The 25000-nt window shown below is 44.7% G+C and overlaps 1 protein-coding gene across 4 annotated transcripts in view; it reads right to left on the reverse strand.

Annotated features, from left to right (window-relative positions):
• Positions 1 to 22159, reverse strand: part of shank2 (SH3 and multiple ankyrin repeat domains 2) — a 314619-nt gene extending 292460 nt beyond the window's left edge. For all 4 annotated transcript variants that reach the window (XM_023950566.1, XM_023950561.1, XM_023950563.1 and 1 more), the window contains exon 1: positions 21909 to 22159. The gene's annotated coding sequence lies outside the window, so the exon portion shown is untranslated. The remainder of the gene's footprint in view (positions 1 to 21908) is intronic.
• Between the last annotated feature and the right edge of the window lie 2841 nt (positions 22160 to 25000).

Raw genomic sequence — 25000 nt, forward strand, 5'->3', positions numbered from 1 at the left:
CACAAAACAAATAAAACATTCATAAAAGTATAAAAACATTAACACAAAAGTATCATAAACTAAAAAAAAAAAGACTAAAATGACTAAAATGACTGCTGGCGACTACACCAAAACCCCAAAATGAGGGACTGGTATCTAAGAGTGCTGTACCTTAAATTGGTGAGAATTAAAAGGATTTTGTTTAAATTTGATCTAAATCATTAAACAGAGCTGTTTCCGTATTTTACCTTTAATGTAAGTTTCAGCATAAGTTCTAAATCCTGTCACATACATACATTATTGTGATTGCTGGAGCTTCTGCTCCACAAAAGAGTTTAGAAAGCCATTGTCTGGACAGCAGAGTGCGTTCACTTAACCTAACAGGCCATATTTGATGAGACAATGTTAATGTTCCATAAGGCAGATCTTTTTCTGCAAAGAGTTTTGCTCCAAAACGTCTCAATCAGTCCAAACCCTTGAAATGTCTAAAGCACAGCAAAGCTAAAACCAGTGCAGGACAGAAACTTTATTGACGTGTGATCATGTGACTCGTGTGATACACCATGTTTCAAATCATGTTCCCGCATTTTGAAGCATTGACAACTCAGCACAGAGTTGACATTTTGATGGCTTCGTCAAACACAAAACCAGCGTAATTTTTGCACTTCCAGGCTCTAGAAAAAAAAACTACTTATGCTGCACTCACACCAAACATGATGATTTGCGCATCAAACTTGCACCGGCCGCCATCATTTGGACGTGCTGTGAATTTCTTCTTGGCGTATGTGTTCCTGAACTTGTCGCCCCAGACGCGTGTGGGAGGAGCTACCGCCAAATGTTTTTAGCCCTATCCCTTCATGGAGCGGAGCGGTGTCTGTCTATCTGTAGGCATGGAAGACACGGATGATGTCCGGAATGCCATGTATGTGACATAAGTTCAAAAAGAGACCATTCATCGTGCATACTGGTGAAACTATCATGCAGAAAATATGCCATGGGTCAGTTCTGAAAGCAGTGCAGGACAGACGCGATTGATTTGGGATCATGTGATTTGTGATGTTTTTAAATCATGTTCACACATTTTCAAACATTTTTGGTTTTCTTTCAAACATTTCAAACATTGGGTGGCAGTTTAGCTCAGACGTTAGAGCAGGTCATCCAACGACCAAAGGGTTGGCGGATCAAACCCCGCTCTCCCCAGCCAGCTGTCACCCATGTGTAAGTGGTTAACTGCATTCTCTAGTGCTGCAAAATATGACATGTAAGAGACAGTACAGACCAGAAGTTTGGACACACCTTCTCATTCTAAGAGTTTTCTTTATTTTCATGACTATGAAAATTGGAGAGTCACACATGTCACAGTCACACATGAATGTGGAATTATATACATAACAAAAAAGTGTGAAACAGCTGAAAATATGTCATATTGTAGTTCTTCATAGTAGCCACCTTTTGCTATAATACTACTTTCTCCCGTCTCGGCGGGACTCTTAGATGTCTGTCTTAGAACTGACTTAGAACTGGTACGGATCAGGGGAATCTGACTGTTTAAAACAAAGCATTGAGAGGTCCCACGGCGGGTGCTGACCATGGTGCTGATGCCATGTGATTTCTGCTCAGCACTCTGAATATCAAAGGGAGGAAAAATCAATGAAGTACAGATTTACGTCGGCTTTTGTGTGGTTTCTTTGTACTTGTTCCATGGTTCTGATATGGTTCCTTTGTAAAACATTTGTGAAAATGTCACTAAGCTACAGACCCGCCTTCTGCACGGCACCAGACACTGCCCCGCATGAGACTTGCACATGAACTGCAAGCAACCAAAGTCTTTAAACAGCTCCAAACTGAATTCATGCACAGACTCCTAAGTTGAGACACGACAAACACTGCACATAGCAAAGAATCATAAACGCGAGAAACACTTTTGAATCTCGTATGTCACGCATGTATCACGAAAGACCATGCGCAGATTGTACGTAGCTGCTATGTGACATTAAGGTGAGATTTAAAGGGGAGATTTAAAGGAACCAATGAACCTATGAAATGTGCTTTTGAACTGTGGGAGGAAAACAAAGACACCCACACATGAACCAGGAGAACAGGAAGGACTCAGCTGGGATTTGAATCAGGGCCATCACACGCTGTGAGGCAAGAACGCTAACCACAGCACCACCACACATTGTGTCTAATCTAATCTAATTGAATCCAAAATAATCTAATCTAGTTTTATGTGTGGATGTCTAATTTGCTTTGACCTAAAGCACTGTAAAGTTTTTGATCAAACAGGAGAATTGTGTGAATCAACTTCCTCAAAGGATCTCAATACAACTTCATACAATAACTTTACCCAATCTAAATGTGAAAATCAGCCTAACATGATACAGCCACCACCATGCCTCGTTACAAGACCGACGTCTGTCATCAAACATTGGATTGCCATCTTCCATCTTTCTTTCCTGAGAGCAGCTTCTGGACAGCTGCATGGGCATGAAACCCTGACAGATGAAGAGCTGCTTCGTTGGCTCTGGGCCTTTTTTAAGGGAGGGGGGTATGCAGGGTTCTTGGTCCTCTCCCTGATCACTGCTGCCCCCACCACCATTCCTGGCTGGTTTCTCAGTTAGCCCAGATGGCCAGCTTCTCCCTGCTCAAAAAGACTGTGGCTGAAACGCTTCACCCTGGTTTTCTTACAGCCTCTGCAGCTACAGGGCAGCTCCATTATGTCATTTTAGAAAAGCTGCGAGATCTTTCTAAAAAACAACTGAAAGGAGGTCGATAAAAGCAGAGACGGTAAGATAACACAGTCCTGGGGTCAAAGGCACAGAGGAAGTCAAATGTTTCCACGGTCACACAAGGATCCTGTTCTATGTGAACTGTCTGTTCACAGATCTACTTTGAAGACTCACCGTTTCATTCTAGTGTTCTCCTCTGACAATTGTAACGTCAGTGGGACGGGAATGTTGGTTTTCTCCATCCAATCCAAACAAATGCAGAAATTGTTACAGTGGGTTATTAGTCTCAAAAAAAGAGACTAATAATGGACACAGTTGAACGCTCATAAAATCTCCTGAGTTTAGGTTAAAAAAAAAACACCCCCACCCCCCACAAGTCAGAAATTACAGTAATAAACACTGAACTGTGTTTTAAATCTGAACTGTAATTTAGGTTTATGTTTAGTGTAGAATGAGAATTCCTTCAGTGGAGGCGACAACCCAAAGGTGTTCAGCAGTCTGTCATTCCTCCTATAATGCAGCTGCTCTGAACAAAATGCAGAATGACGGCGTCTGAATGACGGGGTCTGAATGACGGGGTCTGCATGGTGGCGCCGACATGGCAGAGTCTACATGACATGATGAGATGTCTGTTTGGCTTTAGAAAGAAAGCTTTGGACGCTCTAGCACACCGTCTCATGCACTGCAGCATCTCTGCATCAGCAGCAGTGACCTTTTCCTCTCTACATTATGACTGGTCAGCGCCGTTGCCTCACAGCAAGAAGGCCCCGGTTCAATTCCCGGCTGGGGGACCTTGACCAGAACATCAAAGGGACATAAAAAGATCAAAGATTAAAAAGTGCGTTTTTGAGTATTTCTTAATTAAAATCGTGATGGATCAGGAGCCGATAAAAACGGGCCATTTGAAAAGCTCTGAGTTGGGATGCAGCAACTGATATGGGCGGGGCCACAGTCTCTCTGCTCTGCTCCATTCTGATCATCCACTTACAGGCAAGTACATCCATGAACGTATTTGTTTTCCTCATCTGAGCTGGAATCTGGATCTAAGCCATACAATTCAATAGCTCCAATATTGCTCGCTATGGTGCAGTGTTAGGGCAGTCCACCTCTGATTGGAAGATTGCAGGTTCGATTCCTGCCTTACCTGCCCATGTGACAAAGTGTCCTTGGACAACACACTGGACCCCATCTTGCCTCTGGTGGCAGGTTGCCGCCAGTGTTGGGCAGCGGAGCCGCCATCTGCGTGTAAACATGTGAATGGGTCTGTGACTGTAAAGCACTTTGGGCCTTTCAGGAAGGTAGAAAAGCGCTTTACAAGTATTTGACATTTACCTTTTTTTTTTTTTCTGCAGTGGCTCTCTATCAAATGGTGTGACATCATCATTAGTCACAGGCTATTGCAGGCCAAACAGTTTTGGTACGTACACCAGCATCCGGGCCGCTGGCTGGATGCCGCTACGGTGTGGGGAAGCAGCCAGCTCAGGCATCCTGAATCTAATGATGTTTTTCATCAAGAAAAGAATAAATAGATCCCCTAGTTTTTATTTTTCCCCTCTTGTACGAATGTGGGTCACAGAGACATGGATGTAGCGGCGGAAAGCGGCTCTCCTAAACTTTGAAAGTGCAGGTTGTCATTTACCTCATGTAATGTCTAGAGCTACATGCATAAGCTTGTTTGATTCTAAGCTGGAGTCAGACTAATGTTTGCAGGCAGACTCCCCAGCTCGAATCCCCTTCACAATTTAAGGTGGTGTTAGAAGGCTGGATAAGGAGAGTCACATGCACACCGCTGTGCTCAGAAGACAGTATGGGAATAAATGCTAATTAGGTTGCAGAAAAAGCACAAACACCCTCCTAGCATTGTCTCCAGCTAAGCTAAGCGTAGCAAAGAAGGGGCGCTTTATACCAACCCCCCAAAGGTCTGATGGCCTCCATCCAGGAGTTATTTCTGTCTTATACACCACTGAAGGAGTCTGGATCTGATTTAAGGTGGAACAGAGTTGGAGGTAAAAATAAAATAAAAACACTTTTTAGAGTAAAACAATAGTAGTTGATTTCTTAAACACAAGGTAAAAGTCATTTAAAAACTTATACTGTAGATTTAGAAGTGCATTAAAATCCCGTCTTTTTGCTTCAGAATGTGAGGAATGCTTTCATTTTCCTGTTCACTGTGCTCAGCACGTCAACATGGGACCTTAAAATTCTTCTCAAAGGTATTCTATGGGGTTCAGGTCAGGACTCCGTCCAGTTCATCACACCAGACTCTGTCCTCCATGTCTCCATGGACCTTGCTTTGGTCACTGGTGTACAGTCATGCTGGAAGAGGAGGGGGCCGCTCCAAACGGATCCCTCAAGGTTGGGAGCTTGGAATTGTCCAAAATGTTTTGGTATCCTGTAGCATTCAGAGTTCCTTTCACTGGAATTTAGAGCCCAAGTCATGAAAAACAAGCCCACACCATGATTCCTCCTCCACCAAACCGTTGTCCTGGCAACATAAAAAAACCAAGACTTGTCCATCAGATTGCCAGATGGAAAAGCGTGATTCACCACTCCAGAGAAGGCGTCTCCACTGCTCTAGAGTCCAGTGGCGTTGTGCTTTCCACCGCTGCATCGGCGCTTTGCATTCACTTGGTGATGTGTGGATGGATGCAGCTGCTCGGCCATGAAAACCATTCCATGAAGCTCTCCGCGTGCTGGACTTGGTCTAACCTGAAGGTCACATGACGTTTGGAGCTCTGTAGCAACTGACTGCAGAAAGTCATTGACCTCTTTGAGCTTCAGCATCCATGACTCCTCTCCATCAGGTCACGTGGTCGACCACTTGGTGGCTGAGCTGCTGTTGTTCCCAAACTCTTCCATGTTGTCCTGATAGAGCTGACAGCTGACTGTGGAAGAGTTAATAGAGAGGAGATTCCTCCACTGGATCTGCTGTACAGGTGGCTTCCTAGGACAGTTCCACGCTGGAATTCACTGAACTCCAGAGAACGGAACATTATTTCACAAATGTTTTTAGAAACAGTCTGAAAGCCTGAGAGATGATTTTATACCCCTGTGGTCAGAACAAGTAATTACAACACCTGATTCTGATCATTTGGATGGGTGAGCCAATACTTTTGGTAACATAGTGCATGGACATTTAGCCTTTATAGATCAAGTACAGTATTCTCCCAATATTCACAGGTGTTAGGGACTGGAGACACCCGTGAATACAGATAACCACCCCTAGCCGCTGCCGAAGAATGTCCATCAACGATCCTTACTCATCAAAAACTCTTATGATACATTTCTGATGCTTTGTAAAACATTCTATTAACATAATAACGCACATTAGGAGTGTCACTCTGGGCCTTAAAACCAGGAGCCTGTGCTTCGTCCTTCATCAGTTAAGAGCGAGAGGTTCATCCAGAAGACGCCGTTTTTCTTTCATCATTCATTCATCCGGATGATAACTTTTATCTTCCTCAGTGTATCGGGATATTTTTTGGTCTCTTCTGAGTCCGCTGATGACATTTCTCCATACAGCCATTCAGGAACCGGTGGAACCAGCTGTTGCTCACTGGTTAAAGAAGCCAACGGGTCATCTTCGTTCCCCCTCCTCAGAAATCCCTGCAGCACATCCACCAGATGCAAAAGTCTCATACAGGTGTCTTGAGTTGTCTGGGCTTTTGTGATGATTTTTCAGTCACATGACTGAAAAAAAAAATACATGAAACTGCAAATATTGAACAAGCAGGACAACACTGCAGCCTACGCAAAAAAAATAAACGTACACATAGCCCCGTAAAAAAAGAAACAACTGGTGGAGAGGATTTTTAAAACCAGATATTTTTACTTAATTAACAATTCTAATTTTTGCATAGAGACCTGCTTTTTTGATTGGTGAGAGTTAGGTTGCGTAAACTCTAGCAATATGGCCGCCTCACTTTTATTTTTGCTGTAAGAGATTATTTGAGCTGTGTGTACAGAGTTCCCTCACTGTATCAGCTTCTTTGTTGGGGGTTTTTTTCCGGTGCAATTTTGCGTGTTTTCTTTTTTGGTTTTTACACAGCGAACTGTGTTCTGCACCCTGATTGGCTGGAGACTACGTCAATCAGTCTCCTCCTTGCCGTTCCTCCTGCATAAAAAGTGTTCAGCTTGTCAGAGTTACATTCATTTATTGAACATGACCAGATTTGGTTTTCATTCTATGATCCTGGTCTTAATTTTCCACGAAGGTTTGAGAGCTTGAACAAGAGAGAAAAGTGTGAAAAAGTTCATGTCTGTCTGCGAAAAGTCTAAAAAGTTTTTAGTTTGTGTTCCAGCCTTAAAACTTGTAATCCTAATTTGTGGATTTCACCTATTGCAGGTTATTTTTAGAACAAAACTTCCTTAATAAACAAGGTCAAGCTGTAGATAGAACGTTTTCATACAGGCATATTTGTGACAGATTTTATATTTGTGGAAGAATAAGCCATCAAATTTCCCATCAAAACAGCATTAAGATTTTCTCTGAACATTTTTCTACAGTATTTTGTCTTTCCATACTGCGATTTTGAACTTCAGCATATTTTTCTCAACTGTAATAAAGGTTCCATTATAGGGAAACTGCTGTCCAGCTGTCTGAATGCCTCCCTGTTTTACTGACATCACTTGAACAGAACTGCAGGATCTTTGCTCTGAGCCAGGATGCAGAAAGTTTTCAGAACTGACCCGTTTTGAATGTGCATCGCTAACTGAGGCGTAGAAAAGTCTTTGCATTGGTTTTCCCTTTTGCCTGATTCTTTATGGCAGTGGAACAATCACGCTCAGTGGTGGGAGCTCATACTTGTCCACAGGTACATTCTTCTGCGAAGGGAACTTTCCTGAATTCACTTTCTAAATTCTGCTGCTTTAAATTCTGCTGGGTGAAGTCCCAGCTTCTGACACAAAGAGGTGAGGCAAAGGTCTTCACTCCTGCCAACCTGCCGTGGGTCTGCCCCCCCAGTTAAGACACATCAGAGAGAAAAATGCAAGAAAGAAAATGCTGATTTTTCTTTTTCATGGTCTGTAATATGTTTAGAAGATAAGTGTGGGAATGAGAACAATGAGCAGCACTGTAGGCGCTGCCCACTCTAGCCCCCTTTCACTCACTGGTTGAGCAGCTGTCACATGCCCCCCATTCTCCCCCATCTCCCTCTTCCACCCTGGCCAGAGCTCCATGTGACAAATTCATGAAAAAAACAAAAACATAGTTTTTTTTCTCTCAAAACGGTGACTAATCTGTTGCTTTATCTCCACAGCAGCCATTTTGTTTTGTTTGGGTTACCTGGGGGTGACGAACAGGTCTGGGGTTAGATAAGAGTCAATGAAAAAAGGATCCATTGTGCACAAATTAATATTTTCTGAGAACTTAAATAAAAAATATGAACACAGCAATTAGTTTTACGTTTACATGCCTGTTTTGAATACGATGTTTCTTTGTTTTGAATAAGACCTGCTGGTCTTGAATGGTAAATTTTCCAGGTTAACAAACTTTAAACAATACGTCACGGGGTCACATGGAGTCCTGAAACATTGAGGCAACAGAGTGAGCATTTGAGCCTCATCTATTAAACTAAAACAGAATTTTAGAATACTATTGATCCCCTGGAAGGTAGCCCTGTTGAATAAAAAAGAAACAGATTATAACAGCCATGTCCTGACACATTCGTCATTCCCAGACGACAACGGCTGATCGATACACAGAGCACCAGACCCGGAAGTGGTGGGAAAAAAAGCAGCGGACATCCCTCTTATTAGGTGTGAAAAATTCCATGTCCATCCAAAAAAGAGATGATAAGAGAATGTTGATATAAAATGAGAAAAACACGAACCCTGCTGCCACCGCTCTCCCGTCTGCTCGCCGGCAAACGGCGACAGGGAAGTGGGGAGGTTTCTTGTTGTTATTTATTTTATTCTTCGCCAGTTTATTCCCGGGACAGACAAGGCGGGCACGCTAGCTCCAGCTCCTGGACCTGTCCAGGTGTACCTCACTTCCGACCAACAGTAGCCAGGACAGGCTCCAGCATCCCCATGACCCAGAGAACAGCATATAGTGGGTCCAGAAAATGAATGGAAAATAACTCAATTAAGGAAGCTAACTCAGGGCTAAAGTAGGCTGACTGCTAGCCGACTACAGAGGTAGTTTATTTAATTTTCAAGTTATAATGACAAGATAATTTCCCCGTTATAGGATCATTAGCATTCTCAAAAGTTCTATTTTATTTTAGTTTAATAAATAAACTTAAATACGTATGCGTAAATTAGGACAACTGATGTTTCGGGACTCGATGTTTATGCCTGTGTCCCTGTGGCGGATTTTTGACACTGAGTTAACAGGACAAGTTTCCTATCAATGAACAAACAAAAATCATATAACTATGATAAAAACTAAATAAAACTACATAAAACTAATCGTTATTCATATTTTTTCTGCAAAGCAACATTTCACCTGGACCATGAATAATTTAATTGTAAAACACACCAGATAATAGGTACATGATGCACACATCCAGACTAAAAGGGTTTTGTAATTTGTTTGTTTTACTAAAATTATTTTCTCTTGAACGACACATTTAGGACTTACAACATAATGAAAGCTGCCAAAAATAACCTAATTAGCATATTTGACAGTGCTGGTTATCACTGCTAAAGACTTGAACCAGATTAAGCTTTTGTATTTGTAAGTTCATGACTCGATCCAACTACGATGCCATTCACTATTGAATGTGTGCTTCAAAAACCGTTTCTAGTTTTTTAAACTGAACATGGTTGAACTTAAATTCATTCATAAACTAAACCTTTCAAAGGAAAAACTGTTGTTTTTTTCTCCCTAAAATAAACAGCTTTCAAGAAAAACGGATTTCAATGAAGATCTTGTGAGTGAAGTCTGACTGAAATGGATTTAGTGGTTTGAAACCCATTCTAGCCACTATTCTAGAAAATATGCTAACTTCATGTTTATAATAAGTAAAAATGTTTTGTAAGGCATCCTACGTCCACCCACCATGATCTGTCAGCGGTTCACTGCGCCTCTGCGTTCCCCACACAGCAGCCGAGGAACTTCAAACAGCTCCAGTCAGAAAGCCTCAGGATTCCCTGCCACAATCATCTGAAAGGCAAATCTGGATTTTCCTCCCAACAGATGTTGGCCTCAGCAGGAGGAGGCCACATGGAGGCTGTGGGGGGGGGGCAGTAGAGTCAAAAACAAATGTAGGGAGAGTGAGGAGACGAGTGATAGAGGGATGGGTTGGATGCCCAACAGCTTGTCTTCCACCTCCTTCCTCCCAGCTTGTGTTTGTCTGTGGACTCTCTCACGCATTCAAGGCTTTGCGCGTCCTTCGTTTAATCGCCGCTTCTCTCCCTGTGTAAATGCCTCGGGGCTGATGGGAGGATGCCACTCAGATGTCCTCAGGTTTGACTCTGATCCCGCAGATGGCAGAATCCACAGACGCCTCGGCCCAAAACACACAAACGCACTTCCTGTTGCTGCGCCTCCGGGTGGAGATAAACCAGAAGCAGGAAAAGAGCAGTTCTCCACTAAAAAGAACACAATCATGCCGGTTTCCACTCCGCCTTCTGCCTTCTAATCTTGGAATTCCGGATTTTGAGTTGAAAATACCAACTGTATGGCAAAAGACAAGTCCAATTCAGCTTACTTGGTGACAACGGAGACCCAACAACTCGACAACAGCTGTGACTAAGCCGTTCAGAGACCTGCTGTTTCCTTTCAGCTTTCAGCTTCTTTGTTTGTAAAAAGTCTTTACAAAGGCCACAGTTTACAGAGGACACTGTGACTGCACCTGAACCCCACCTGTGCACCACAGAGATACAGATGTCTGCTCCATTCTAAAGGTTATGTTCTACTTTTCCAAAGACATAGAGCAAAAATGTGATCATTTTCAGTCAGGCCATGGAAGCCACTGCTATCAGATAACAGACTTTCTACTATGAATGAACAAAAGATGCTCAGTTTTCTGTTTGGTTTAATATTTCAATTGCATCTTAGAAAGACAAAGACATGAAGGGAAAGGTTTAACTTCTTTGACCCATTTCCTGCAGCTGCAGAACTATTCTGATCCTTTCAGACGCCAGTGACTTGCAGGAGCCTCACCTGCCGTAAGGCTCACCTGCACAATATAGCTTAAAAATATATAAAACAGATCAAATGAATATCCTTTTTTTATTTAAACATAAAAATCACATATTCTTTTTAGACATGTCTATTCTAAGATTACTTTTGTCTTTGGTAAAAAAAAATTTTTTTTAAAGTAGTGAATTTATAAATGTCTTGTTTAAATACACGAGAAAGTGGCAGGTGAGGACTGCACCACACACTGAATGAGCTGCAGCATGTGGTTTACTGTTTCAGTCTCTCTGTCATAATCAATAAAGACACTTTATTTTTCATTAATCACTTCATTTGTCTTTTACAGTCCTGGCACATCGCCTGTCCATTCTCGTAGAGCAGGGGGTCAGGGACCTATGGCTCCCGAGCCATATTGGGCTCTTTTGATCGGCCACATCTGGCTCGCAGACAAATCTTTATTGTAAATGTTTTTTTTCATTAGACCGGTCCTTCCCGGGCGCAATGCGATGCCACGCAGTAGTAGTGGTGCTTGGAGAAAAAAAATCTGCGCCGCAATCAGTTTACTATTATCTATTATTTCACAGAGTTTGTACCAGCGGGGAACCTGCGAATTGCCATCCTTGCAGCTTCTCCTGTCTCTGATAAGGAGCGTACATCTGCAGGGATGTGTGAGGAGGAAAGAGAGGGGTAGTGGGCACAGGCAGCGAGGGGAAATGCGCAGATTGTCAAAGCTTACAACACGCTGCCCGTCCACACACTGCAGCATGCGAGTGTGTGTTTGGCTGTACGTCTGCATGTGAGCAGTCTTTCTCACATCTAAAGAACATTCAGACCAACCTACGATCACGTTTAAAGGATGAAAGTCTCAACGCCTGCATGAAGCTTAAACTCACCACGTATCAACCAGACTAGACCATCAGCAAAACCACCACGCAGCACCAGAAGTCACATTAATGCTAAGAAATACTCATCATTTAATAGCAACAGCATAACAATGTTATTAAAAAGAATCCAAACTTATTGTACTTTAAAAGTGTTGAAATTGCATTAAATGCACACATTTACTTCTATTTTCAATTTTAAACATATTGTAGCGCAGCAGTCCCCAACCCCCAGTCCTTTGGTACCGGGCCGCACAGAAAGAATAAATAACTTACATTACTTCCGTTTTATCTATTACAGAATCTGAAAGATGTTTTATTTTGAAAAATTGCCTGATTCTCTGTTCCATCAGTTTATGTTACTATTGACGCAGGCCAATTCACTCGTCTCGGTCACGTGACAGGATACCGCTAAAATAAAACCCAGGAACAAGCAAAATGAATGAAAAACAAACGTCTTTGGAAAGTTTCTTTGCCAAGTGGAAAAGGCCCAGCCAGGAGACAGAAGAGGAGCCTTCCACTCCCAAAAAAAGAAAGCTACATTTAATAGACAGTATCAGGAATCCTACTTAAAAGACGGATTTATACCAACGGGAGATTCCCTCCAACCATTGGTGATTTTTTCCTCTGTGTTTGCAAACGGATGATTAATGGTGAATAATAGCAACACACTTTATCTGTTGCTATTTAAATGGTGAATGAGCTTCTATGTAGAGTTCATTTGTTTGTAGCTGTGAACCTCACCGTAATTCACTGCAAGACAGACACATCATTGCTTGTTCTTGGAGACTTGAAAATGCTCTTCCAGGTTTCTTTCACTATGGTAACATCGGTTCAAGGAAAAGTGACATCCCAAATGGATACACACCTAAAAAAATGTTAATCAAGCTTGTTCACCAAGCTCTTCAAGACACTTGACCTTGAAAAAGCAAGTGGGCTGATCAGCATCTCAGCTCATCTTTTTTTTTTTTTTTAACTTGTCCTGTCCAACAGCTAGGCAGGCAGATGAGAGCTGAGGGCCTCTTGTGTTGGACATATTTTACTTTAACAAGAGGGGTTATTAATCTTCAGACAAACCAGAGGTATGTCTGAATAAACCCCTTTTGTAATTGAGGCCAAACTTTAATTCATTTCAACCATGTTTGAAAATCTTTGGTGTTGGACCGGACGGAAAAGGAAAGAAGGGAAGAAGAGGGAGGGATGTCAGAGGGGGGGGGGGGGGGTTGATAGTGAAAGGGGGGGGTAAGACCATGAAGCAGCATAGAGCAGACAGGTTTACTGGTTGTTTATCGTTACGGTACAGTTCAAATGTAGTACAAAAAGGGCGAGGCCTGTTCACACACACTCAAATATTATCAACACACCTGCTAGCTGCAAAAATGTCCACCTGTCGACATGTACACAAAACAGATAGTGTTCACACACGCATACCTATGCCTTTAAACCAACTAGTGTGAAATTTTTCATTCATTCAATCATGCAAACTATAAGTGCAAAGGTGAGCTAACACCTGTGCTCAGGTGAGTGTTTATGTTCTTCTAAAATGGATGGTGGAATGTGAAAAGAAGGAGGAGGAGCGCCCAGCCACCCCCACACCCAGACCCCCGCCGCAGCAGCAGCGGCAGCCGGAATTCCCCCAACGCCACACGGGAACAGGCAGGGAACAACCGCCCCCGGGCGACCAAGACCGCCACCCAGGCCAGGGCCAGCAGGACCCCCGCGAGGCCCCCAGAGCCAGAGAGCAGGGAGGCGCGGAGGGAAAGAGAGCGCCGCCCCAGCCCAGCCAGGAAAGCAGCCCCCCCACCGCGCCGGAAGAGCCCAACGCAGGGCCCCACCGGAGAAGGACGCCCACAGCCCCAGACGAGCACCCCACCACCACCCAGGAGTTCCGGGCATCCCCCCGCCCCAACCCCAGGTACGAGCCAGGACCCCCCAAGGGAGACCCGCTCCGCACTCCAGGCAGCCACCCACCCGGCCCACGGTTGGTCCAGGGAGGAGCAAGGCAGGAGCCCGCCGCCCCCGCCCAGGAGGGGGGAACCCCGGGGAAAAAAGGGTGGCCCACAAGGGGTGTTATAAATATGGCCCGACCAGGCTCGGCCATGTTGGAAGTTTGGCGGGGCCCAGCGCTCAGGGGCAAGGACCAGGAGCCACCCCCCAGGGACACGAACACCCCCGGCTCAGGTGTAATATGAACCCCCCCACCGTGCGGAGAGAGCACCGCCGGGCCCAGGGAGCCGGCACCCAAGGGACACGGCCGCCATCGCCAAGGGGCCCGCACCCTCCACCAGGGAAGGGGTAGGGGACAGATGGACCCAGGTCCCACCTTCCTTGCAAAATGTGTGTGCGTGTATGTGTGTTTGAGAGGGTGTGTGTGTGCATGTGTGTGTGTATATGTTGGAATGTATATATTGAAGGGGGAGGGGTGTGTGTACTAAGGGGGCTGCAGTTAAAATTGGCGAGTAGGGCACTAGGGGGACATCTCCTGATTACTCACAGTGGTGTCCCCTCACCCTCCCCATCAAGGGGCCCTAAATGTCTAAGGTGCGGTTAAAATTGGCGGGTAGGGTGCCAGGAGGACATCTGCTGCTTGCTTGCAGTGATGTCCAAGCACCCCCCCTACCAAGGACCCTACATGTCTAAGGTGCAAATAAAACCGAAAGAGGGGGGGCCCCCTCCATACGGCAACCATAGGAGGGGGGCCACTGCCAAGTAGCCCCCCCCAAGGCGCATCGCAGGCTAGACCCCCCACCCCCTCACCCTAATATGAGGTTATATGAGGAAGGGGGTAAGTTGGGGACAGCTGGTAGACTGTCCCCCGGTGGTCAAACAGCTGTCCCCCAGCGCCCCCCCAGCAACGGGGCCAGGGCCACCCAGCCCAGGGGCCCCACCCCCGGAGGCACCGACACCCCAGGCCCGGCACCACCCACCCCACACAGAGAGAGAGGAGCCAGAAAGCGTCGCCCCCCCCCGGAGCAAGCCCAGGCTCCCACCCCCAGACGCCGGCCCTAGAGGAGCTCTGGTCAGGCCTGGAGCTCTGGTCAGGCCTCAGCTCATCTTTAAAGACGTGCCGAGGGACCGGCCCTAGAATGGACACCCATTTTACTATAGTCAGAACACTCCAAAGACAGGTCTCTTAGAAATAATTCATAAATTCTTACCCCATTGGTAGATTTTCTTTAAATAAGCAAATAAATAAATAAACTGCGAGTGGTGTAAGAAAAAGGGTCATAAGGGTCTTCTTATGTTAAAGGGGCCCATTCCATGAAAAACCAGCTTGCTTAGCACCAGCCCCTCCCAACACCACGAAAACGGCCCCTTCCAGGAAGAGTCTGTGCTGCCAGCTCCGCCCCCAAGCGAACACACGCCCACTTTCTCCACTGAGCTAGCAATGTTTTTCCAGGCACAATATTCACATCCATCTTTCTAAAAGTTCGGATGTTGTTTGTTTTCGTGGGAGAAACGCAGACAAGCTTCCGAAGCCGACCAGAGGATGACGCCATGAAATGGCTGAAAGGCGGAGCCTCAGAGATCGGGTCGTCTTACTTCCTAGTAGGAAAATGAGCTTTTTATATTTCATATAAAAACATTCTTTAGTGCTAAAGAATATTTAATAAAGGTAATAAAGGTAATATTTGATCATAATATGTATATCGTTTACTCTGAAAGGCTTAGGAAAAGCGGGATCTAGGCCCTCTAAGGATGCTTGTGGGTACATGCAGTGTCTTTCCTCTGTCCGGGTATCTGTGTGATGAACTCCCACGGCTGTGAAGCTGATTTCATCTCCATTTGAGAGACAACAAAGGCTTTCTAACTAATTTAAACAAATCTCTCCTATGAGAGCTGGACTTGATGCTAACACATAGCATTAGCGCTCTAAAACAAGCTTGCTAAAATCAAAATAGCATGGTTTCCATTTAGAATTAGAGCTAAATAATGAAAGACAGAGGCGTCTAACAAAGAGCATACTGACACTCAAGCACCAAGGCTCTTCTCTGTGGAAGCATTAGCCTGACAACATTCACATTGAATTCCTGTGAAAGCACATCAATCTCCCTGTCCTGGGAAAACCTTTAAAATCTTCAAAAGATATATTTTTTATGATCTTTTTCTTCTTCATTCTTTAACCTAAAAAAAGCAAACAAACACAAATCTAGGTTCCTTCTTAAAGTATTGGGGACCAGGGACAATGGTGGGGTGGACGTGATTGAAACACAGATTCTAGTTCTACCACCACAAACGTTTAAGATCTGACACTTCCTAATGTTCCAGAGTAACAGGTCCTGAAAAAAATCTGTGCTAGGTTTTACATGTGAGTGTGAACACCCAAAACTTACTAACATTAAAGGGCCAATAGCATACCGTCACCTTCTTAAAATAACTGCCTACGTCATTTTATTCTGATTTTCCAGGAACCGCAAAAAACTGAGCAGTTTGTTGAATATATGATAGTTACTGACAATTTTAATCAAAATAACAGATGCCTGTTGACATACAAACAACAACATTACCAGAACATGGGAGAATTAAATGACTTTACATTTTAGGACATGCCTTTGTGATGTAGGGAATTTTAAGCCTTCTAGTTTATTAGGAAAAAACATTACTGACTAACTAACTGAACATAATGCTTCAGAGGAATGGGCATTTCTTCACTTCTCTTTCCAGCTCTTCTTTGTAGGGTTCTTGTCTTCTGTTTATTAGTGTGGGAAATTGTGAAAGAAGTTATGGGTTTCATTGACTGGAGGTTCTGGAACTTTCTTCTTGATTGTCAGAGCACGACAATCTTATCCATACCAATGGGCCATTTGACATCTGTACCCTTTGTGGCACTTCTTTCCATACAGAGGCTTCTGAGAAGGACAGTCTGAGTGGACCTTGCCATCACTGACAAACTGCAGAGCCCCCAAGTAATGCATAGTTGGATATCAAGCTTGATGGCCTGTAGCCTTTTGTGCCTGTAGCCTGAAGAAAGATCTATTAAGTTTCAGGAACCAATTGTGCTATCACATGTTAAGGGGATAGCCTGATACTTCCAATCTGAAGTATAATGACATGGTCTCTTGGGGTAAAAATATCTGCCAACCATTTTATGTTTAATGATACTATAAATGCTGCCACATTTCATTTGTAAGACCTGCAACAAGGTATATCTGAGTTATTAGTAACCCATATTTCCTTGCAAGCTCAGAGTATGCATTCGTCACACATGCATTAGGATTCTGATAACGGCAACCATCACTTCATACCATGGTCTGCTTGAGTTCTGGACACTCTTGATCACACTTTCGAAATGACAATATTAAAGATGAGCAAATACCTCAGTATACATGTCACCTTCTGATTTGTCTCAAATGTTTCATACACAGAAATAAGACGACTCCATCTCTGAGGCTCCGCCTTTCTCTCCTTGTGGGTGTCACCCATTTCATGACGACAACCAAGAGGCAGCCTCAGCAGGGATTCTGCGTTTTTCTCACAAAAACAAACAACATACGAACTTTTGCAAAGACGGATGTGCAGATTGTGCTTAGAAAAAGAAAGCATCTAGCCGATCACCGCTAGCTCCATTGAGAAAGTGGGTGTGTCTGTTAGTCTGGGGGCGGGGCTGGCAGCACAGACTCTTCCTGGAAAGTGCTGATCTCACTTTGTGATGTCACAATGCGAAGACCCGCTTGTTTTCGTGGGTTGGGAGGTGCTGGTGTTCAGAGAGCAGATTTTTAGAGGAATACATAGAAATGCATGCATGGCTCAAAATACCACTTTGTGGTCATTTAGAGTGAGGAATGAACATTACAAAACACTTAAAAGCTCAAAAGGGTTGATTTTGCATGGAATAGGCCACTTAACGTGCTTCTGGTAATTTAGGAAGCACAATGTCAGTCCAGGGCAGCTGTGGCTACAACCGTAGCTTACCATCACCAAGTATGAATGAGGAGTGAATGAATAATGGACACAATGTAAGCGCTTTGGGTGTCTTGAAAAGCGCAGATAAATCCAATCCATTAGTATTATTATTATTATTATTATAATGTGACTCAAGTTTATAAGCAGTCTCAGGTATTCAACCCCACATGAGCTTCCCCAGTCTTTCTCCCAATACACCAAAGTTTTGTTTATATATTAGTTCGTTATTTACAAAGTCACCACCTCTCTTGGCGTCCACCACCCTCCATATTGTAGCGACCTGGGGGTTAGCCCCTAAGACTCATGGGAAGTGGGGAATTTTGATGTGAAAACCATGAGTGAGAGGGCTGGGAACACAAGTGACCTCCATGCTGTTAGCCTGTTTGTGGTGTGTTCAATTAAATAGGCGTTGATGCTGAAAAGGAGACTTTGCTTCTCTGCCTATTTCCTCTTCTCTTAGTCTGTCCAGGGTTGTGCGGCGTATGGGGCACGGACAGCTCTCCAATGAAGCCACTTTATTGGCAGTTTGGCTATTGTGACGTACCAACTGGGTCGTTACAATATGAAAGGAATAGATCCAAGCGACTCGCAAGATGTGGAAGCTTACCAGCTCTGTCCACCGTTGATGAGGTTTTCAGTCATTCCATGCATGTGTGTTCACCCGATTGCAGAAATAAATCCACGAATATTACACCTACGCGGTTGGACTTCTCTCCGACGTCACGGTAATCCTCGGCATGTACTGATCCTGCGGCTGTCAGCTCCTGTGTTTCTCTCATTCACCCCCCTTTTCCTCGTATTAATTTTTTTTTCACCTGGGCCACAGAAACTCCCCAGGTAACCATATTTGTAGTCCAGAGTCTCCTGATAATGTAGTTTCTGTACCCTGCTATCCATTTAACATAAACTCCATAGAAATAATCATATAGACAGGACCATATTAACCAGGGTTAACCAAGGAATGTCAATACTGATTTTTCTCTTTTCTTTTCAGTAAATAGACAATCCCAAACGTATATTTACATATGTGGCAATGCTACAACACGGATAAGATCATCGCTGAGCGGCGGAGCGAGTTGACTTTCCATTCCAGCACGCAAACGCGTTTTCAGATGACTTGTTAAATGAAACGGTTTGAGTTTAAATGATTTAATTGAAACAGCATAATTGCAAAATTGTGTTTTTTCTGCATTTCTAGATTTTTTTACAACGTTGTGCGTATGTGTGTATTGGAAACACAGCTAATACCTTCAGAGGCAGAAAAACATTCAGTCTCAGGCTTTTGCAAAAGCTGTGTGAAGACGTGCGCTATGAAAACATTCAGGTTCTTGGGTCTCTGCAAATGCAAAAGCTTTTAAGGTCACCTTGCAGGTAAAATAATGTAATCATACAAAAAATGGGAGAAACGAAATTTGAGACCAAACTTTTAGTTTTAAGGAAAAAAAATTGTTTAAATGTCAAATAAATTCAGGAAATATTAATAAATCAAAGAAGATAAAACCAAACAAGAACAGAAACATGAAACTAAAATGCGTTTTCATGTACGCTCGTGATTGACCCCTCCTGTTCCGGGTCACTGCTTTTCTGAAACATTTTTTTTCAAAATAAAAGTCAAAACCGGAATCCTTTTTCATTTTCACAACAAAGCTGCGTTCGTTGACTCAAAAATAAAATAAAAACCAATCCGGCAAATGGCTTTTTCTTTTTCTGTCACTTAATGAAAAGGATCTTAAAAATAGTTTTCATTTGCATAACCTCTGACCCCGCCCAGCCGTCGCGCTTCCACATGACTGATCCCAGCCTGAAGCGCTGGTGCTGCTGATGTCCGCCTCACTGAGAGAGCAGAAATGATTTTATAGACTGAAGTAAGATTCACAGGCAAAAGGCAGCAGGTGCTCACTGTAAAACCCTCAAGTATTAATTACAAATCCCTGGGCAAATGACATGATCCGCCCACGTGTGTTTACACCTGACATTTAGGTAAATGCCAGTCCACCGTCGCTCAGACGGCATGTTGTAGATGTTGTATGAGGTTCCACAAAATTCTGGCATCGCCTCAGCAACTGGGTCTCACCCAAATTAAACAACTTCTTAGGGGAAAGTCTGCGCGGCGGAGATATGAGGCTTTTTCTGTCACCCAAACTACCACAAATCGCCAGCTCAGATGGAAAATCATGTGCGCCCGTTTACTTCAGAACTCTCTGAACGAGGCTTGTGGACCTGCTGGGCGGGAGGCGAGCAGAAAAACATGTTCTGCAGATTACGTCCTTTCTGTGCCAACTGTAAAATGCTGGAACTCAGCGTGAGAAATGAAAGGAGCTGTGGAAATGCAGCATTCATTAATGAAGCTTCTAGTGAGCAGGCAATGAAGCAAAAACACACTGACACACATGACGCTTCTGCAGTCAGGATCCTCCTTCTCAAACAGATGAAGGGGCTGCTAATGAAAGCATTTCCACTCTTCTTACTTTGTTTAGCCGGCCGTCAATCAAAACCTGCTGCAAACCAACTGGAAAAGCTCCAACTGCGCTCCAAATCGGCGGCAGAGTGTTAACTGTGAACACCAGAACAGGCAAAGTCCTCTGAGGCGTGCTCTAGACCAGATCTGCTAGCCGGCCCGGTACCGCCCACTTGATCATGTCTGAGCACGGAAGGGGGCGCAGCAGTCAAACCCCCGTTTGAGCTCACATGCACCCATATAAGGGGTTGAGTCATACATGCGCTGTGGGTTTTGGGGCTGTCCGGAGGGTCATATAGGACCGGCCGCATCTACAAGGGAGCACAGGTGTGTCTTGCAGCTCCCCTGGAACTCGTAAGGCCACCTCAAGGGAAGTCACCAAAATGGAACGTACCATCATCATGCGTGTATTCATGAGGGTAACGTAAGTCACACACACTTGTGGCGCACAGGTGATACTGTCGTCCTTACGTCACACTAACCCTTGTGCTCTTGTGGGGTCCAGATGACCCCACTCCCAACGTTAACGCTGGGAGTGGGGTGGGGAGTGGGATCAACGTCAACGTGCCTCCAAGAAAAATAAAAGATTAGAAGAAAAATTCCCAGGATGTGATGTCAGTCTATCATCTCCAGTTTGCTCAAAGGTTAATGTGCTGCAAAGCAAAAAGGAAAAAATGCTAATTGATCACAAAGAGCTTAAGATGATTATTTGAACTGGCTTTCAACTTTAGAACTTGTTCTAAATGGAATTTTAGAAGAACAGGTTTTTTTGGGTTTATCATGTTGTAGTTTTTTCCCTTTTCATTGTTTGTGTGCATGTTGATAATGAGAGCGTCCAAAACGTCCTTTAAATCTGCAGGCACCCTAAAAATGTACTTTTTAAACGTTCAAATGTTGGTCATCATCCAAACCAGGAAAAAGTCTTACTGAGCCAGACCAAACCAAACTCTGGAGACAAAAAAGAAGCACAACACTCACCTGCCATTTGGGAGGAACAAGCATGCCGTCATTCCACTGTCTACCAGGCTGTGTTTAATGCCAATCACAACTATTTAAGGTGGAATGGTCTCTGTTGTTTCTTCAGTCCAGGGAGTCTGTGACAATCTGGACTGTTCCATCGCTCTGCACGGAGGAGCATCCTGAAGATGCACTTCTTTGAAACCATTACAACTACAAATTATGAGCTCTGAATGACGAGGATGAAGCAAAACCAAAACGCAAGACGAATGACAAAAAGAAAACTCATTTTTTACCTCCAAACAGGTCTCAGCCTGTCGGAACGGCTCAGCAGAAAATTAAACACTACTCTTCAGATCTCCAGGTTTGTTGAAAGGAGAAATGTTCACATGATGTTCCTGGCAGTGATGGATGATGATGATGATGATGAAGCTCAGGTATGGTCGTCTGAAGAAAACATCCTCTTTTTAACATTTGACTGTGCTGAGGCTGCAGAAGTGATGCTGTGGTCCATGGGGGGGGGGGGGGGGGGGTCACTCAGCTGTGCTCCTGCTGCCAACAATGCAAACCCAGAGGAGTTTGTGTGCAGTGCAGGGATTCTTTACACAGGTTAGACTGCGCAGTTCAGGTGGAACAAAGCTCTGCTCCAGTAGAACTGGATCAATGAGTACTGGCTCCATCTGGTTCAGCCTAAACGCCCGCTGCATGATGGGATTGGAACCAGCTGTTCTGCCCTGTGCGTCACGCACCCAGCTCCCCCTCTGAGATGGTCCAAAAGTTCCTCACCGGGTTCTTAGGGATCATGAACATGAACCCTCTCAGCAGAGACGGATCAGAGCTTCTCGGAGGCTGCGGCGCCTCTCAGAACAAACTGCAAAGTCACTTTCCGAAGCGCAGAAACAGCAGAAACCCACCTTTACCTGCAGGTTCCGGCTCCGTCTGAAGGGGGCTCCTTCCTTCGCCTCTCTGCCCTGTTCTGCTGTCCCCTAGCGCCGCTCCATGCCTCCGACTGAGGACCGAGGAGCGCCACTATTGGGGAAACGTCCCGCCAAAGACCGACAGAGGAGCTCTGGAGCGGACAAACGCGAGCAGCGTGGCGCGGCGCGGCGCGGCGCGGCGTGGCGCGGAAAGTCAGCCACTCAGCGCTGCTGCGCGCGGCGCTTCTGCTGCCTGCCGGCGGACCCGAGGAGGAGGAGGAGGAGGAGCCGCGGGGACCCGGGCGTGCGCCTGCTGACGGCACGGCCGCGCACGGCCGCGCACGGACCCGCCCGTTATTCCCAAAGTGTGTGAGACGCAGAACCACCGGATCAGCGCGTGTCACACATCACACTGTCTGTTTTCTAGCGCGTTTCCTTCACACATTCCAGTGATTTGACTCTGTCCCCGAACCCGGGATAACCGCCTCCCCGCACTAAACTGATCCAAACATGGAAACCCAGTTTCTGTGTCCATCCTTAGAGACGCACGCGGATGAAAATCCGGTTTTTATCATGTTCTTCTTGTGCCATTTTTCTGACAGTTAAGCTCGAACCTGCTCTTCTATGTATTTTGTTAATCGGGAACAGACGAAACAATGTTGTTTTAAAAAGGTCATTTTTGTGACATAGAAAATACAGGGGGGGGGGTACAACTTCCTGCTCCGCTCCATTCTGATCATCCACCTGCAGACAAATAGATCCATGAACGTCTTTGTTTTCCTGCTCTGAGCTGGAATCTTAACTGCATTTCAAACAAAAACAAGAAAACTACGGTAATTTATGAAGATATGTCAAAACTATTGTTGCCTTGCCCTTACATCTTTTTATGTGGTTGTATTTTTATTTATGCACGCGCATTTCAAATGTTTGCTCACCCTAACGTGGTTTGTATATGAATAAAGGAGGGGGGAAAAGGTGTGAGGGTCTGTAGGCTAGCAGAAGGGCGGTAAACAGGTGGGGGACAGGAAGGGGGGCGGGGTTGCTCTGTGCCAACTCGGAGGCAAATTTCTAAACAAACTCCTGCAGCTCTGCAGAAACTATGTCCTAGAGAACAACACAGGTTTTTTTAGATTCTGGCTTTATAAAAAGGGGGCGTGGTCACAATTCAAAGAACGCTATAACACTTTGAAAAAAGAAGAAGACATGGAGGGGGGGTGATCAAAGCTGCCCTCACCAACACCCACACTCAGGACACGTAGAGTAAAACTGCTCTTTAGGGTAATGTTTTGTTTCAGTTCTTCATTGCAACATTAGGGAACATATAATTAGGGTGTTATATTTTTAACAGCCCCACCTACTGGCCTCACAAATGTCCCAACATATTTGAATTTGTTTAAGTTGTTGTCATAATTGCTACATACATTCAACCCGTCGTTGCTGATCACCTGAGCATTTGGGACTCATTTCTCAGGTTGAGTGGAGCCAAAAGTCACACCAACAGAAATCTCCTGAAGGTGTTAGAACACATGTGGCCCACAGGGGGCGTGAGCTCAAAACCCAGCCTTGACCTGGGTCAAACATCTTAAGCTGTTGGGTCAAAGGTCAAGAGAAGGTGCAGGCTTGACCACATCCTGTGGGTTGTCACAGCGTGAGGACTGGAGACTGGAACCATGGAAGCTGCAGACACCCTCCTTCCGTCCGACAGCCAAAGCTCTGAGAGGAAACGACCAGCAAGCGTCTGTGTCACCACTCCAAAACGCACAGATGATGGAGATATTTTAGTTTCCGCCTACAGGATGATGCTGAAAGATTCCCGTGGCAGAGCTTCACAAACACGGGTCGCCTTCAGAGAAAGCAGCTGCGATGGTGTAAACCAGGATTCCAACAGAAGTCACCTGGAAAGCCTTTTAGATCCACCTGAACCGGAAGTTCCTGTCCCTGGTGTGAGGCTGAGGCCAAAGCGTTTGTGTTTAAAAAGCACGAATCAGTGACAGGCCTGGAAACGCTGTGAGACACGAAGCTCTGGCAGAAAACAGGCAGTTCATACGTGTTTCTGTCCTAACGGCATCATGTTTGACTGTCCAAGCAGGACAAATCAGGCAGCGGTTTTCAGGTTGGAGCGGCGGGTGAAACGAAAGATCCCGACAGGTTACAGAAGAGCCGAGGTCAGCAGAAAAACACCAACCCCTGCAGAGAAACAGACAGAAACTGAGGTTCTTGAGAGGAGGGACAAGCCAAAACGACATAAAATAACACAAATACATTCTAGCATATGATGAAAGACAGTTAACGATTGAGTTATTCTGTCTCAATCATCAGAAATGCACACTGTCTGTGTCACAAATACACACACTGATAAACAATTGTAATTTTATGCAAACGTGCAACGTACATATATGTTTCACACATGCACACTGAATGTTTTACGAATGCACAAGTCCTTCTTTGTTTCACAAAAACACGATAAATGTTTCAGGAATGCACAATAGATGCTTCACAAACATCATTTTTAGGTGCACTTGTAATTTGAATTCACAGATCGTGAGAATTGCAGAATCTGTATTTACAACCCCCCTCCCCTCCTCCCCATTTGTGAGAGAAATCCCTGCGATGAGTTTTGAGACTCTTCAAACACAGCAGGTCAACAAATGTCACCATTGGCTAATAAATCTGTCAATCAAACTCATCAATCAACCAAATTCCACGAAGGCTTTTCCATCCATGAAATGACCACAAAGCAGAGCGAAGACCCTCCCCTTTGACCATCTCTGCTCCCATGAACGCTGATGTTCCAGCCTTCTGCAGAAGGAGCTCCTGTCCAGCCTCTATTGTCCACTTCCAGACGTGTTTGGGTCGTGTTTAGTGAAGGTTGGATTCACTAAAAAACAATCTTGGAAGAGCTGCCGTACTTTTGAAGTCGTGGTTTAAATTTTCTATCCAGTTATCCAATCTCAACCATTAACTGTATATGAGAACTGGACCGAGTTAGAGTCACGTCACCCATGGAAAATGGTTTACTCTGGCTCCAACCAAATGAAGTCAAGTCAATGGTTATGTTTTTAGTGATACAGACACCGCCATGTTGGAGC

The sequence above is a fragment of the Oryzias latipes genome, chromosome 3, assembly GCF_002234675.1.
Source record: "Oryzias latipes chromosome 3, ASM223467v1".
NCBI classification, from domain to species: domain Eukaryota; kingdom Metazoa; phylum Chordata; class Actinopteri; order Beloniformes; family Adrianichthyidae; genus Oryzias; species Oryzias latipes.